At 39.8% G+C, this 15,572-nt stretch overlaps 1 long non-coding RNA gene across 1 annotated transcript in view; it reads right to left on the reverse strand.

The window, feature by feature from the left end:
- The window catches only part of LOC145514711 (uncharacterized), a 581,776-nt gene that overhangs the window by 48,713 nt on the left and 517,491 nt on the right, over positions 1 to 15,572 (reverse strand). The window lies entirely within an intron of this gene.

The following is a 15,572-nucleotide window of genomic DNA, read 5'->3' on the forward strand; positions in this document are numbered from 1 at the left end:
AAATACCATGTGATATAACTTACATGTGGAATCTAAAAACATGGCACGAATGAACGTATCTGCAAAGCAGAAACAGACTCAGAGACATAAAGAACAGATTTGTGGTTGCCAAGGGGTCAGGGAGAGAGAGGGATGGACTGGGAGTTTGGGATTGGTAGACACAAACTATTATATTTAGAATGGATAGCCAACAAAATCCTACTGCATAACACAGGGAACTATGTCCAATCTCCTGGGATAAACTGTAATGGAAAAGAATTAAAAAAAATAATTTTTATATGTGTATAACTGATTCACTTTGCTGTACAGCAGAAATTAGCACATTATAAATTGACTATACTTCAGTTAAAATATAGACAAACAGAAAGAAGAAAGGCACAAGGGCTTCCCAGAATTGGTGGAGAAGGCACACTGTGTATGAAACCATGAGTGCTGAAAAAGGTGAAGAGCAATCTAGGTGTTTTATTTTATATGGGTGAGTTATGTGGCCAGAGGAGAAGGCAACGGCACCCCACTCCAGTACTCTTTTGCCTTGAAAATCCCATGGACGGAGGAGCCTGGCAGGCTTCAGTCCATGGGGTTGCTGAGTCACACACGACTGAACGACTTCACTTTCACTTTTCACTTTCATGCTTTGGAGAAGGAAATGGCAACCCACTCCAGTATTCTTGCCTGGAGAATCCCAGAGACGGTGGAGCCTGGTGGGCTGCCATCTATGGGGTCATACAGAGTTGGACACGACTGAAGCGACTTAGCAGCAGCAGCATCATGTGGCCAGATACCACATATCTTTAAAAGTCGGGCTAAGGACATAGGGCCTTCCTATCAATGTAATGGTAATCCTTTGAAGGTTAAGCAGGGTAATGCCTTATAAATAGCTTTTTGGGGAAACTAATCTGGCGGCCTGGAGGAATATGGACTTACTGCATGGGACAGAGTTAGGAGGCAGAGAAACTAGACAGAAATGTCTTATTCCAAGTTGGCTATTTTTCTGCTGGGGAGAAAAAAAAAAAACCTCAGCTTCCAACGAACTGCCTTTTATTATGACACAAAAGCCATAAAAGTAGTGATGTATATAAAAGCAGTACAGGATGTTTTTAGTGGCTTTATGAAATAAAAACAGCAGTAGATAGTTAAAATTGGAATGCCCTGCATCAGGTTATAACCATCTGAGTTTGGGAAGTTGCAACAGCAATGCAATCATATTTTTATAGCTCTAGCTTCATTTTTTCACTCAGATAACTGAACTATGAGTGGGTGAGAAGGGAAAATCCAGCCAATCAATGCCATTAAAGAGCAAAGAATGAGAGTCTTTGAAGTTCAGTGGTCATAGAATTTACCAGATTGATAGAAGAATCATTATGTTCCCAAATGAGAAATACGTGTGCTATGAATAAGGCTAAGATTGGCACGTGGGAAAACAGGTTCCCTAACAAAATAATACCACTGGTAGAAAAGCAGTCACATCAGGCCTTTGTTTCATACCTATCTCAATTCTGAGGAGGGTGATTTTCACAAATTCATTGATGTAGACTCTGGGTTTCAGAGGATTTGAGAAACTTGCCCATGGCCAAACAGTGAAGACATGGTATCCCAGGATATATCCCAAGATGGACGCCATCTCTCATGTTGTATATTTTAATGTATATTTTCATAGATTTTGATTTCTCTTTGCTGGTCTGTGAGGGTCCCGTATCTTTCTGAAGCGACCAGTGCAGGTCTCAGAATGGAGTGTCATTTGTTCACCTGAGACAATCCTGCTGGGGACTTTTAGAAAAGACTGCTTTCTGTTGCCAAAGTTGACGGTCTAGGGTCTTCTGTAGGGTAGGGATGGAGGTAGACACCTTTGATGATTACACAATCAGCTGAAGAATGGTTTGCTCAAGATAAGTGATTTGCTTGGTGCAGGGTGTTCTGACAGATGTGGGTATTAATGGATATCATATCACGTAATCCATACCATGAAGACTTTGATTTTGCCCCCTACTTCACCCAAGTTTGACGTCATAAAATGATATGCTAACTTAAATATTACTATATCAAGGAATAAAGGATAGATAAGGTATTTGAATATACAAACTGCTTCCAAAACTAGTTTATTTATTTTGCTACTATCATGACCCAAAGAGGAATCTGAGGTCTGGAGTGTTACCGTATATGAAAGGCAGCTCACAGATTGAAAGCTCGATCAGGCTAACTCTTATACCTGCTCTTAAATGACCTCATGAAACTCTTGCTATACACATTCTCTACTTGCACAAATACACAAAGATGGTTTTGATTTGGTAGCATTCAATTCTATGAAGGGGGAAATATTTATATCTCTTTATGGGTTATGTTAATAGATAAAATCATGTAGTTGAAGTCAGCTACCATGTTGAAGTACTTCCTTTTAAAGAAAGAGAAGAAAATACGAGAGTAGAAGGGTTGGGATTGAAAGTATAGGCTCCATGGTGAGCCAGGGTTGGCCTCTTCACTCCATGATTTCCTAACTGTGTGAATGAGAGTTGTACTTGCCTGTAAGGTGGTTGTGAGGATAAAATGACATGATGCCTGTGTGCTGCTCAGCTCTGGGCTTGGCACCTACTAAAAGTTCCCATCATGATAGATATCACAGTAGTAATAGAGACAGTATAATATGAACTGAACACTTACTATGTGCCAGGCATTTTTGTAAGTGACTTATGCACATTTACTCATTTGGTCCTCATGACAACAATAGGTATTCTTATTTTCATCTCTATTGTAAAGATAAGGTAACAGAGGCACAGAGATGTTATACAATTTGTCTAAGGCCTCACAGCCAATAAGTACCCAGTAGTGGGACACTATAACCTGTATTCTTAACCACTATGCTATGTATCTTCTCTAGTTGTGCAAGACCCTTAATAGAGTACACAGTGGGTGAGGAAGTCCCCAGTTCCTACAATTAGAGGCCAAATGTGTAGGCCACTGGAAAACAAGCCAGGGAAAATGTTAGGGTACAAAGGAAGGGCCACATCCCACTGAAAGCATCAACATGGCTCATGAAAGACAGGATTTGAAATAGGCCTTGAAGGATGAGTCAAGATAGGTACAGATGAACACATAGAGGAGAATATTCAGGTAGCATGATTTACAAAAAGAACAGTTTGAACTCTGTTATGTGGGAATACTCAGCAAAAATCTATAAAATCGTAAACAGTGGGTTATAGAGCACCTGACTTCTCCTGAACTATTCAGCATGATGCTGGTATAGGGTTCAGACAGACCTACATCAAATTCAGCTCTACTGCTCATGAGCTGTGGCTTTGACCCCTCTCTCTCAGTATAGCTCTAGCTCAGTCATTCAGTCGTGTCTGACTCTCTTGCGACCCCATGGACTGTAGCCCACTAGGCTCCTCTGTCCATAGGATTCTTCAGGCAAAAATACTGGAGTAGGTTGCCATTTCCTTCTCCAGGGGATCTTCCTGACCCAGGGATTGAACCCTCATCTTCTGCATTTGCAGGCAGATTCTTTACCCCTGAGCCACCTGGGAAACTCCCTATCTCAGTATGCTGCTGCTGCTGCTAAGTCGCTTCAGTCGTGTCTGACTCTGTGCAACCCCATAGACAGCAGCCCACCAGGCTCCCCCGTCCCTGGGATTCTCCAGGCAAGAATACTTGAGTGGGTTGCCATTTCCTTCTCCAATGCATGAAAGTGAAAGTTGAAAGTGAAGTCGCTCAGTCGTGTCCGACTCCTAGCGACTCCACAGACTGCAGCCTACCATGGGATTTTCCAGGCAAGAGTACTGGAGTGGGGTGCCATTGCCTTCTCCCCTATCTCAGTATATCAGTTAGTAAATGGGATTATCATACCTCAGAGCACTGCTATGATTCTACATGAGGTGCCGTAGATAAAGGGCCAGTGGTGGCTGGCTTCCAGGTCAGGTCCTTTCCACGGCTTACAGGTGAGACTCGGAAGCATTCAGAGTGAGAGCTACTCATAAACCTGAGTTGGCCCAGCCAAGTGTTCTATCCACTGTGTATATCAGTTGTGATTTGGAATTCTTGCTCTGTACACCTTTGGAGTATCTACACCCACATCAAGTTTGTCTAGGAAACACAACCTAAATCACCCCTGGAGATTTTCTTCCCCTTTATTTTTCTAAAATTCTTACAACTTCTATCATGGAAGACTGTTTATTATTTCTGAAGGGTCCATTTCTGAGAATAGCCTTATGTGCCTAGAGAAAGGCTGGGACACACCACTTCTGACCTGCTCACATGACAGGAGCCTCCTAAGGAGATTTGCCAAATAAAATACAAGATGCCCAGCAAAATTTGCATTTAACATAAATTTAACAACTATTTTAAGTAATACTGAGGATATACTGAAATGTTTTGGATATGCTTATACTAAAAAACATGTTCATTATCTGAAATGCAAATTTAACTAGGTGTCATATATTTTTATTTGTTATGTCTGATAACTCTACTCCTAAGGTCCAGGGAGCCCAGTAGGGTGGGATATCAGTTTTAGAATCAGATCTGGGGGTTCAGATCCTCATTCACTTATTGGCTGTATAATCTTTCACTTGGGGCTCTCCAGATGGTGCAGTGGTAAAGAATCTGCCTGCCGATGCAGGAGATGTAAGAGACATGAGTTCAATCTGTGGGTTGGGAAGATTCCCCTGGAGTAGAAAATGGCAACCCACTCCAGTATTTTTGCCTGGGACATCCCATGGACAGAAGAACTTGGTGTACTGCAGTCCATGGGGTTGCAAGAGAGTCAGACGTAACTGAGCACACACACGCACACACACACAATCTTTCACTTAATCTCTCTAAAGTGAAAGCCCTTATATTAACCAGGATAATTATTGATGAAGACATTCCTCTTAGAAACACTGAAAAGATAAAGTGAAGTAGCATAGGCCAGTACAACTGGTATACCTCCCAGTGCATAACAGAAGTGCCATGCATGTGAGAGTAACTTGATGTGTTGCTTGCAAAGTTTTCTGTCAACAGTGCTATTCCCTGAAATTGTACAGGCTAATTACGGCTACCTTTTCTCCAAGGCCATCCAATGGATAGGTTGTAGATCTGAGATTATATAACTCAGATCTGCAAACTCCCACTCCAGGGCTTTCTCTAATGTCTCTGGTAGCCTCTCTCACATGAGTAATTGTCTTCAGTCAACTGGAGGAAGACTCGGAATGAAATCAAATCCCAACATTTGCAGCATGGTTCATTCCCATGGCTTGCTTTAGAGTCTGTGAAAGCAGGATTCCTTAGGAAACTATTTTTCTCTTATGATTGTGTTCCCAAATATGGGAAACCCATTTTAAGTGAAGGAATGGGGGGTATGGTGGTGGAACCAGGATCACTCTCACCCAATCTACACATACAGTCTACAACAGTGCTATCACCAAACATGAACTATGAAGACACAAACTCCAGAACTCACACCAAACCCTCAAGGTTTATGTTTTATGCCCAGTTTACAAAGGATTAAATCGAGGCTTGTTGGAGTTATCTAACTTTCCCCCAAATCACATAGGCTGTAAGTGGCAGAGCTGGGATTCAAACCCAAGCTTGACTTCCACCAAAGCCATTTCTTTTCTACTGCCCAAGGGTACCTTCTTGTTTTTCCCAGTTTTTCTCAGCAATCATAAAAAAAACAAAAACCAAAAACCAAAAAAACAAAACCACAAAGCATCTGTTTCATGAACCAAGAACATGCCTCTCCTTTCCCTCCCCTTCCAACTCATGAAGAGGGAAAAAGAAACAGGGTCTTGTGAAATTTCTACTGTATCCTTAGCGACTGCAGCAACAATGCTTGGATTGCTCAGAATTTCACCTTCAACATTTCCTCAGCCACGAAAGCCATTCATTGCCACCACAACCCCAGCATAGCTGGTCCCTTGTTCTAAGCCTGAGAAATCCCCTCAGGATCTTATTTCATGCAGAGGGACAATGCCAGGCCCTGGAGGTACTAGTGGTCAAGAAGAACAGAATCTGAGACAGGCCTATCTCATTTATTACCATGTGGCCTGGAGAGAGAAACCTTATCTTACTGATGATGATGATCTGCCTCTCCAGCCAGAGGCTGTTATAACGTGACGCATACTCAGAGCATAGGGTGACCTGATGCAGCCACAGAAATAGAAGAAAGATCTACCAGTTGAGTGCACCTGGATAACTATCATCATTGTCATGGTACAGTGAGTTCCAGGCACAAGGGGACAGTTTAATCAACAGGAAAATAGATTAACTGCCCTCTTCCTCTTTAACCCCCTCCACACCATAATCTAGTGAGAGAGACAGACAAATAGAGAGTGTGAGAGCTTCTGAGTGAGAACACAGGGAGCCTGGAGGGAAGGTTGGCTGGGAGAGAGCAACCTCAGGGTAGCTTTCTAGAGGGGATACCACCTAAGTTGATCCTTGAAGAATAAGAAACCATTTTCCAAGCATAGAGACTAGAGAGCATGTTCTGAAGAACAGACGCAGAGTGACATCATCAAGATAGTGATGTCATTAAGATGGTGACATAGGTTGTTCTGGACTTTACAAAACCTATGAGAAGACCACTGACCACTATCTATGGACAGGACAGTAGTGTAAAAATCCTAGAACATGGAGGTGAGGCTGAAGTTTGTCCCCACAGAGAAGGAGCTAGGCCATATTAGACGATTATGAAGGGTGCCTACACTCTGAAAGCACTGCCTCTCCCCAACACTGGTGCAGCCACACACCAAGAGGGCCCACCTCCCCCTGCACCAAGCCTACAGTTCCTCCAGTTTGTGCAAGCACCCAGGATGGACGTTCAGCTCCCCTGGCATTGTCAAATGCTTCTCAGGAGGCCTACTTGCATCTCATTTCATATAGTTTGTGAAATCTGAACACTGGGCATCAGGTAGTGATGGAAGACAATGAGGCTTACAGCACCAGTGCTCAAATTTTGGCCAACCAAGTGCCTATGGCAATAGTGCCTGAGTATATCCCAGAGGCACTGCTTATCTACAGGGCCATGGGTGGCCCAGTCTGAGCAGAGAATTGCATCAGGGAGTTGGTCTGCCTGATTCAAGAATCCAAATAATAAGCTGTGTTGGTCCTAAAGCAAGTTCAGCCACGCCTGTTGAGAAGGGAAGTTGATTCATAGCCCCTCCTACTGCTAAGTGTAGCTCCTATTCCCGCCTGAGCTGGAAACCTGGCCAGAGCACATGGAAAGATCCTTAGCCCAGTAGCTCTTTAGTAGAGAGTATTGCCAGTGACTCTGCCTATCTGCAGACCCAAGTCAGTGGCTTGTTCCAGCCAGAGGGTTTGGTCCATAGTCATACCTGATTTGGTCCCCAGACAAAATGCCTAGCCAGTCCTGAGGTCTATTCTGTGGCCCCATCTGGACAGGGAATCTAATTTACAGCCTTACCCACAGTTGAATATATCCTCCCACCCACCTAGCCCAGGAAGCTTAACCAGAGTTACTGGAAATTTGTAACACATCCTGTAACCCTGATTAGAGTGGAGTCCAGCTAGTGGCCTTGCCTATCTGCATAGTCAGGTACATAGAACATGTCTGCATAGTACTGTCTAATTTGGTCCCAAACAAGGACCTTAAAGTCTTGGGGCTATATGGTGGTCCTGCACAAGTAGGGAAACTAATTCAAAGCCCTGACACTGCTGAAAATAGCCTTCAGCCTGCTCGACCAGGCAGCCTAGCCAGAGCACATGGAAAGCTGTGTAGCCCATCCTATGGCTTTCCATACAGCAGCACATGAACAGAGAGCACAGCCAGTGCCTCACCCTGTCTGAAGAGCAAAGCCTATGGCACCTTCTGCCTGGGGAATTCTGTGTGTAGTCCTGCCATATATGGGTTCTTTAACAATCAGCTGTGATGATCATGGTGCCCATTCTGTTGTTCCACCTGGCAACAGAGGATTCTTGAAGCTAATGCATAACCCTACCTACTGCTGAGTATAGTACCCAGTCTGACCATCTAGAAAGCCTGACCAGAGAATCTAGGCCACTGCAGAGCCCATCCTACAGCTGCACTAAACAAGAAATCAAGCAAACAGTCTTATCCAAATGTTCTCAGCCAGCAGCACCCCCACCCAACTTTAGATCTTGGGCAGTGGCCTTGCCCCCAAATAGACCCAGACAGCAAGTCCCACTGCTCAAGGATGCTACCAGCTGACATGTCCAGAACCCCAAGCTGAGCTGACTATAAGAACTGTCTTGCCAAAGTGAAAATGTGAAGTCTAGGAAAGGGGATGACTTACTCAAATGCCGATACCAATATAAAGAATCAAGGGTCACGAAAAATCAGGTTTACATGACAACAAAAGGAAACCAATAAAGCACCAATAACTGATTCAAGAAATGAATATCTATGAACTTTAAACTGTGAGACAAAATTTTCAGAATAATCTTCTTAAAGAAGTTTAAGGACTACAAGAACAGACAGACAGCATAAAGAAATTAGGAAAACAATGCATGAACAAAACAAGAAGTTCAACAGAGATATAAACCATCAAAACAATGAAAAAAGAAAAAAAAACACTCTAAACATTAATCCTAGAGATGAAGGACACAAATATCGAACTGAAGAATTCATAAGAGAGCTTCAGCAGTAGACTCAGTCATGCAGAAGAAATAGTCAGTGATCTAGAAGACAGGGTATTAGGAATTATCCAGTCAGAGAAGCATAAAAGAAAAAGACATGAGAAACCATTAAAAGAAAAAATAAGCACATCATGGGAATTCCAGAGGGAGAAGACAAAGAGAAAGAGACAAAGTACTCTTAAAGCAAGATCTGAAAACTCCCCAAACTTGTGAGGGGAACAGTCATACAGATTCATGAGGCCCAAAGGACTCCAAACAGGTTAAACATGAGTAGGGTAACACCATACATTAAACTGTCAAAAGTCAAATTAAAAAAAAAAAAAAAAAAATTCTGAAAGTAGCAAATATGTAAAGTGAAGAAAGTTACAGACAAGGAAACCCCATAAGATTATCAGCAAATTTCTCGATAGAAACTTTTCAGGCTAGGAGAGAATGCTGCTACTGCTACTGCTGCTAAGTCGCTTCAGTCGTGTCCGACTCTGTGCGACCCCATAGACGGCAGCCCACCAGGCTCTGCCATCCCTGGGAGTCTCCAGGCAAGAATACTGGAGTGGGTTGCTATTTCCTTCTCCAATGCACGAAAGTGAAAAGTAAAAGTGAAGTCGCTCAGTCGTGTCCGACTCTTCACGACCCCATGGACTGTAGCCTACCAGGCTCCTCCGTCCATGGGATTTTCCAGGCAAGAGTACTGGAGTGGGGTGCCATTGCCTTCTCCGAGGAGAGAATGGGATGATATAATTAAAATATTGAAAGAAATGAACCCCTTCACCTTTTGTTTGTTAGAAAAATTGTTATCTGTCTTTTATTTCTGAAGGAGAGCTTTGCTGGGTAGATGATACTTGGTTGACAACTTTTTTCTTTCAATATTTTAATTATAGGAGAGAATGGGATGATATAATTAAAATATCGAAAGAAAAAAGTTGTCAACCAGGAATCATCTACCCAGCAAAGCTCTCCTTCAGAAATAAAAGACAGATAACAATTTTTCTAACAAACAAAAGGTGAAGGGGTTCATTACAATTAAACTGGCCATAAAAGACAGGCTAAAGGGAGTTCTTTGAGTGGAGTTAAAAGACACTTAATAACATTATTAAAAATATATGAAGGTAGTGTAAAATTCACTGGTAATGGTAAATATATAGTCAAATCAGATTCTCTAATATGGAAAGAGTGGTATGCAATTCACTTACAACTCTACTTTAAAAATGAAAAAAACAAGGTATTAAATATATCCAGGACTATAATAGTCTATTATTAGATATGTAATATAAAGCATGTAAATTATAATATCAGTAAACTAAAGTGAGGAGGGAAGTAAAAATGTAAAGTTTAGAAGTGCAATTGAAGTTAAGTTGTTATCAGTGTAAAATAGGGTGTTATAATTTAATATATGTAGGCCTCGTGGTAACCACAAATTAAAAAGTGTAGTAGCTGCACAAATGGAGAAGGAAATGGCAACCCACTCCAGTATTCTTGCCTAGAGAATCCTGTGGACAGAGGAGCCTGGTGGGCTGCTGTCCATAGGGTCACATAGAGTCGGACACGACTGAAGCGACTTAGCATGCATGCATGCATTGGAGAAGGAAATGGCAACCCACTCCAGTATTCTTGCCCGGAGAATCCCAGGGACTGAGAAGCCTGGTGGGCTGCCGTCTATGGGGCTGCACAGAGTCGGACATGACTGAAGCGACTTAGCAGCAGCTGCACAAAAGAATACCTACCAAAAAAAGTCATCATATCAGAAAAGACAACAGCAGGATAAAAGGGAATAAAGGAACTAAAACCAGAAAATGTTGAATAAAATGGTAGTATTAAGTCCTTATGTATCCATCATTACTTTAAGTAAATGAATTTAATTAATAAATTAAATGAATAAATGATTGGTTAAATTTCAGAAATTTGATTCTCCAGTTAAAAGACATATAATGACTGAATGAATTAAAAATGAGATGCAACAATATCCTGTTTACAAGAGACCTTCTCTGGCTTCAAAGACATACCTAGACAGAGAATGAAGAGATCAAGAAAGGTGTGTCGAGTGATGGTAACAACAACATAAAAGCAGGACTAGCCATGCTTATATCAGACTTTAAACTACCAATGGTTAAAAATACAAAGCAGGTCATTATATAATGATAAAGGGGCCAAGCTGTCAAGAAGGTGAAGCAACTAAATATTCATAGACAAACATCGGAGCATCAAAATATATCATGCTATACTAAAAAGACTAAAATAACAAGCAATAATAATAGTTGTGGATATTAATATGCCACTCTCAACAATGAATTCTTCATCCAGAGAATCAATAAACAAACAGAGAATTTGAACACTATAGACAAAATAGATCTAACAGACACAGAAAACATTCTGAAAACAAGAATATACATTTTTTTTTCAAACATACAGAAGACATTTTCTAGGATAGATCATATATTAGACAACAAGACAAGTATTAGCAAATTGAATAAGATAGAAATCATATGGAGTGTCTTCTCTGACTTATATAAATGATATATGATATAAAACTAGAAGTCAGTAATAGAAGGAAAGCTGAAGATTTACAAATATGTGTAAACTAAATAACACTCTTCCTGAAAAACCTATGGATCAAACATTAAATTAAAAAGGAAATTAAAAGATATGTTAAGAGAAACAAAGATGAAAAAATCAAAACCCATGGGATGTATAAATAAGAGACATTTATAGCTATAAGCACATATTTGAAGTAAATAGAAATATCTGGGAAAAAACCCCACAGCCTAACTGTATACATCCAAGAACTAAAAAGAAGAACAAAGTGAGCTCAAAGTTAGCAGAAGGAAGGGAATAATAATGATTAGAACAGAAATAAACTAAGAACAGGAAAACAACAGAAAAGATTAACAAAACTAAGAGTGGGTTCCTTGAAAAGATGAACAAATGTTGACAAACCTTTACATAGACTTATGAGGAAAAACCAGAGAGGAACAATATTAATAAAATTATAAATGAGAGAAGAAACATTATAACTGATACCTCAGAAATAGAAGAGGGTCGTAAGAGGGTACTATGAACATCTATATGACAACCAACTGGACAACCTCGTTGTCTGACCCAAGAATCGAATCGCTGGGGTCTCCTGCACTGCAGGTGGATTCTTTACCAACTGAACTATCAGGGAAGCAAACCAACTGGAAAACCTAGAAGAAAGAGATAAATTTCTAGAAATTAGAGCCTACCAAGACTGAATTAGGAACAAAGAGCAAGTCTAAACAGACCAATTAATAGTTAGGAGTTTGGATCAGTAATAAAACAAAAAACCAAAGTTACTGTCAACAAATAAACATCTAGCCAGGGCTAGATGGCTTCACTGATGAATTTACCAACCATTTAAAGGAGAATTAATTCCAATCCTTCTCAAACTCTCCCAAAAAGTTAGAGGAAGAAACACTACCAAACTCAGTTTACAAGGTTAGGGCAGCCTGGTGGGCTGTAGTTCATGGGGTCACACAGTTGGACCACCAACAACAAATTACACTGATACTAAAGCTACATGAGAACACTACAAGAAAACTCCAGACAGGTATCTCTGATGAACATAGATGCAAAAATTCAACAAAATACAGGGAAACCAAATTCAGCACATTTAAAAGGATCATATACCATGACTGAATACGATGCACACCCAAGATACAAGGATGGTTCAACAGACACAAATGAATATGTGTGGTACATCACATTGATATAATGAAAGACAAAAATCATATGGTTGCCTAAATAAACACAGAAAAAGCATTTGAAAAAATACAATAACCTTTTATGAAAACTTTCAACAAATTAGGTATAAGAGGAATGTACTTAAGTATAGTAAAGGTCATATATAACAAACCCATAGCAACATCATACTCAGTGGTGAAAGGCTGAAAAGTTTTTTCTAAGATCAGAAATAAGGCAAAGGCTCTCACTTTCACCACTCCTATTCACCATAGTAGTGGAAGTCTTATTAGCCAGGGCATCAGGCAAAGGAGAGAGGGAAGGAAGGAAAGGAAAGAAAACATAGAATTGAAAAGGAAGGAGTAAAATTGCCTCTATTTGCATTCTATATTTATATAGAAAATCCTAAAGACTACTAAAAACCCATTAGATCTAATCAACAAAATCAGTAAGTTGCAGGATACAGTTAACTTACAAACTTATTAGCATTTCTATACATTAACAATTAATTACTTAAAAGAAAAATAAAGAAAGCAATCCTATTTGCAATAGCATCTAAAACAATAATACTACTTAGGAATAAACTTAAAGAGGTGAAATATCTCTGCACTGAAAACTATAAGACATTGATGAAAAAAATTGAACTCAAATAAATGATAGTGTGTTTACAGATAGGAAACATTAATATTTTTAAGATATCTATACTATCCAAGGCCCTGTATTGACTCAGTGCAATTACTATCAGTGTTCTGATACCAATTTTACAGAAGTAGAAAAAATATAGATCCATAAAAGATGCCGAATAGCCACATCAGTCATTAAAAGTCAATGCTAGAGGCATCACAATTTCTGATTTCATGGTAATTATAAAGTAATAGTAATCAAAACAGAATGGTATTGACATAAAAAACAGACACTTAGACCACTGGAACAGAATCAAGAACCCAGAAATAAATCATGCATATACAATTAATTACTACTTCACAAAGGAGTCAAGAATATTCCATGGAGAAAAGGCAGTCTCTTCAATAAATAGTGCTGGGAAAAAATTGGATATTCACATGTAAAAGAATGAAACTAGATCCCTATCTTCCACCAGTCACAAAAATTAACTCAAAGTGGATTAAATACTTATATGTAAGACATAAAACCATAAAATACTAGAAGAAAGCATAAGGGAAAAGCTTCTTGAATCCTGGCAATGATCTTAGGATATGATAGCTAAAGTGCAAGCAGCAAAATAAAAAACAAATTGGGTTACATTGAACTAAAAAGTTCCCACACAGCAAAAGAAATGATCAACAAGATGAAAAGGCAACCTACAGAAAAGGAGGAAGTATTTACAAATAATGTATCTGTTACAGAGTTGGTGTCTGAAAGAGATAAGAAACTCAGAAAACTCAATAGTAAAAAAAAAAACTCAATCCAATTTTAAAATGGAGACATTTTTCCAAAGAAAATACTCAAATGACTAACAAATACACAAAAAGTACTCAATATCACTAATATTAGGGAAATGCAAATCAGAATCACAATGAGACATCACCCAGTGCCTGTTAGAATGGCTACTATCAAAAAGGCAAGAGGTAACAAATGCTGGTGAGGTTGTGGAGAAAAGGGAACCCTTGTGCACTGTTGGTGGGAATGTAAATTGGCATTAACTCTATGGAAAACTTCATGGAAGTTCTTAAAAAAAAAATCAAAAATAGAAATTTCAAATGACCTAGCAATCCCACTTCTGGGATATGTCCAAAGAAAATGAAGTAACTATGTCAAAGAGATACTTGCCTGTCAGTGTTCACTGCAGCATTATTTACAATACCCAAGACTTGGAAACATCCTAAGTGCCAATCCACAGATGAGCAGATAAAGTATATGAGATGCGTGTGCATATGTATACATACATACCTACTGTGCACATACCCAAATAGTACACCTATTAGTATAAACATACACCTAAATAGTATTCAGCCATAAAAAAGAAGGAAATCCTGCCACTTGTGAAAACACAGATGGACCTTGAGGACATTACGCTGAGTGACATAAGTCAGAGAAAGACAAATACTATATGATCTCAGTCATGTGTAGAATCAAAAAGAAAAATCCTAAGTTAGTAGAATGAGATCAGATTTATAGTTGCCAGAGGCAGGGGGAATTGGGTTAAAGTATCCAAAACAGACAGACTTCCACTAATAAATGCTGGTGATGTAATGTACAACATTATAAATATAGTTAACAGGGCTGTATGATATATTTGAAAGTTACTAAGAGTAAATCTTAAAAGTTCTCATCACAAGGAAAAAAGATCTGTAACTATATAAAATGATGAATGTTAACTAAACTCATTCTGGTAATCATTTTACAATATGTACATGTCAAGTCATTTTGCTGTACACCTTAGACTTATACCACTTTGCATGTCCATTATATCTCTATAATACTGAGGGGAAAAAAGAGAATGCATGCAAAGATCTAGGTTCAAAGAGACATTTTAAAACCTTTTCACATTCAAGTCTCTCCTGATGATAGGAGCCCCGCCTCATTTCATATCAAACATAAATACACCCACCCAGCTCATATGACACTCTCAATTTTCACTTTTGGCTAAATAAGATTATTTCTATAATTTCATCTTTTGTATTTATATAGAATTCTGTAACTTGAATTATCTTGGACTAGTTACAATGTATTGGTTTGTGGATGTGTAATTAAATGTTTATTCCTTTTGATTTGTTTTCCAATATATAATCCAATCCATCATATTTCCAGACCTTGAACACTTTTGCAGGCTCTTGACATCCCTGGGTGTCAAGGGCCTCCTGTTTACAAGGCTGAGAGGATGAGTCAGTTCTGAGAAGGAATGGGACATTTTCAGGGAATTGTTTGGGGTCGTTTGCCCAAGGAGCAGACCGTGAAGGGGGTGGCGAGGGTGGATACTTCTTGAAAGATGAGGGGAGGTAGGCAAGGGCAAGGACATTTAAGTACTTATATTTCAAAATGAAGACGTTGGTCCAAAATAAGTGGAGAAGCATGGAAGATTTTTAAGCCTGGGAAGACAACTCACAGTTGCATACTGGTTGGTGGTTTAGAGGATACCCTGGAGACGTGGGATGGTGAGGAGGCTGCTGCATATCTCTGATCTTGGAAGCAGCAGAGAGACTTCCTGGAGCACAAGGGGAGGACGGCAAGAAGCCGACATAAAGCAGACAGAACAGCAGAGGGCTGGAGAGGAGGCGGGTCTGGGAGCCCAGTTTGGGCCATGCTGAGGGCGGGACTGTTGGTGTGAGCAGCTGTGT

The sequence above is a fragment of the Giraffa tippelskirchi genome, chromosome 7 (genome assembly GCF_054371585.1).
Source record: "Giraffa tippelskirchi isolate mGirTip1 chromosome 7, T2T-mGirTip1v1.2.pri, whole genome shotgun sequence".
Classification (NCBI taxonomy): domain Eukaryota; kingdom Metazoa; phylum Chordata; class Mammalia; order Artiodactyla; family Giraffidae; genus Giraffa; species Giraffa tippelskirchi.